Source organism: Hippopotamus amphibius, chromosome 4, assembly GCF_030028045.1.
Source record: "Hippopotamus amphibius kiboko isolate mHipAmp2 chromosome 4, mHipAmp2.hap2, whole genome shotgun sequence".
Lineage (NCBI taxonomy): Eukaryota > Metazoa > Chordata > Mammalia > Artiodactyla > Hippopotamidae > Hippopotamus > Hippopotamus amphibius.
This window is the reverse complement of record NC_080189.1, coordinates 188,181,429-188,184,305: the sequence shown is the minus strand read 5'-3', so window position 1 is coordinate 188,184,305 and position 2,877 is coordinate 188,181,429.

Below are 2,877 nucleotides of genomic sequence, written 5' to 3'. Positions count from 1 at the left end.
CAGAGACCTGAGCCCTGCCCACCCTCTCCTGTCCGTTGATTGTCCCAGGAAACCAATCTCAACACTGACCTGTATTTCCTACCGTGCATTTCTCACTAAGGCTGTCCTAGACCACGAGCTCCAAGCACTTAGAACCCCTCTCACTCTTCCCAGCTCCTCCGCCAAGTGCCAGACACCGTGAGGCTCACTAATGAGTCTCAACAGGAATGGCAGGGGGTGAGAGGAGATTACAGAGCTCTCATAGGTTTGAAAAGAAAAATGAAATGTCATAAACTAGTGAGATGATGCAAAGTCATGAGTCATGAAAGAAATGTTGAGACATTGGGATTAAAATTTCAAACCTTGTCTCTTTCAAACTCTAGGCAAAGGGGATGAAAGACAAGCCATAGTGTGAGCTAGATTTTCCTCTGATGTCCTTGCTTTTGTGTCCTTTGTTTACTTGGAGATTCCCTAGAGTTTTCATAAAGCAGGAGGGAGATGCATGTCTTTCCTTGATTTCTTGCCCTCTTTTGTAGAAGACCCCTGTTGGTGTGGGGTAGGTGTGGGGACAGGTGAGGCATCTACATCCTATGGCTGAGCTTCCTTTTCCTGAGTCTGTGTCTTTGTTGTGACCATCCGAGGTGTTCTCAGTTCACACCCCTTATTGGAGACAGAACGTTCATGGGGGAAAAGGGGATGGGAGGGTGGGGGTTCCCTGTGTAGCATCTATACATATGTAGCCAGTCACAGGGAACATGCAGACACCATCAAAGGTGAGCACAAAAGTAAATGAGGAACATTCACACATTGGATACAACTCAGCACTAAAACCAGTGCCTGCCTGATTCAAACACAACACACACACATTTCCTGGGACAGGGTGGGAAGGGGGTGGAGTGGGAGGGAAGAATTACAGAGGAGCAACGGGAAAGATTTTGGGGTGAAGGATGGAGTCACTAGTTTGGTGTCTGTGATGTTTCCATGCTGTACACACATGCCAATACTTAAAAAATATACGTGGTAAATATGTGCACATTCTTATATGTCAGTTAGAACTCGACACTACAAATAACCAAATACATGTACAGGGAAGGAGCTTTAGAGACCCAGATGGTGTCACTTGAATGTCAGACACCAATGTACCTGCATGCGCCTTGTTCCTCTACACATCCTCTAGGAAAACACTCAATAATAAATACAGCAAAGGAAGACCCAATCTCATTACACGGAGAGGGTTCTGCATTCCTCACTGGGTACCTCTTCTTGTGGCTTGACGTGGGTTCTGAGAGCAATCGGGTTCAGTGGCAAAGAGCATAGGCTCAGATGCTGGGGCTACCCTCACTACATATGAGATCTTGAAAATGTACCCCAGTCCATCTGTACTTCTGCTTGTAGTTATTCATCCAGAAAATTGTATCTGTGCCTCCAAAATCAGCTGGAATGCACACGTCTGCTCTCAGACACGGTCCTCTCTAAAGAGACCACCCCCACGATTGCTGTATCATCAGAGGACATGCAAATAAGGTCCTCCCTCTGCTGATGAAAACCAGCCCGGGCCTGACCCTGCAGCTCTGGGAGAGCAGCCCCAGCCCCAGGATTCCCAGGTGCTCTCAGCCAGGGATCAGGACTGAACTCAGATGACACATCATGGAATTTGGGCTGAGCTGGGTTGTGCTTGCTGTTATTTTACAAGATGATTTATGGAGAACAAGAGATACTGAAGATGTGAGTGGATATGATTGAGGAAAAGAGTGGATGAGTGACAGTGTCCTGAGCAGGAGGTCTCTGTGTTTGCAGGGGTCCAGTGTGAGGAGCAGCTGGTGGAGTCTGGGGGAGGCTTGGTGCCGCCTGGGGAGACTCTGAGACCCTCATGTGCAGCCTCTGGATTCACCATTAGTAGCTCCTGGATGAACTGGGTCCACCAGGCTCCAGGGAAGGGGCTGCAGTGGGTCTCATGCATTAATAGTGGTGGTAGCACACACTATGCAGATTCTGTGAAGGGCTGGTTCACCATCTCCAGGGACAATACCAAGAGCGTGGTGCCTCCGCAAATGAACAGCCTGAGAGCCGAGGACACGGCCGTGTATTCCCGTGTGAGAGACACAGTGCAGGGACGTCTGTGTGAGCCCAGACACACACCTCCTGCAGGGAGACAGGAGGGGGGACGCAGGAGGTGCTCAGCACACCTCCTTGGGGCAGCACATAGGATTCAATAGTTTTGCCTTCAGCCACAGGAGCAGGTGCAGATGGTATTTAAGGGCTGGTTTCCTGTCAGGAGCTGGGGCTTCCTCTCCATAGAGCAGTTCTCCCTGGGGAACATCTCTGGACCCATGCTCCTGTGCTTACACATTCACCGTGATGGTTTTTGAAATAAAGGAAACAAATGTCTCAGTATGAAAGGCAGAGAGTCACAGTTAGAGATGCAGATTTTCCCTTGTCTAAATCTCCTCCACATTCAGCCATTGCAAAAGTATCACAGTGGATTTCTTGAGTTGAACAAGAGGAAAACATAGGCACAACACTCTTGACATAAAATCAAAGCAAGATTCTTTTCGACCCACCTCCTAGAATCATGGAAATAAAATCAAAAATAAACAAATGGGACCTAATGAAAGTTAAAAGCTTTTGCACAGCCAAAGAAACCATAAACAAGACAAGAGACAACCCTCAGAATGGGAAAAGATACTTACCAATGAAGCAATGGACAAAGGATCAACCTCCAAAATATACAAGCAGCTCATGCAGCTTAATACCAAAAAAAGCAAATAATCCAATCCACAAATGGGTAGAAGACCTAAATAGACATTTCTCCAAGAAGACAGACAGGTGGCCAACAAACACATGAAAAGATGCTCTACATCACTAATCATTAGGGAAATGCAAGTCAAAGCCACAATG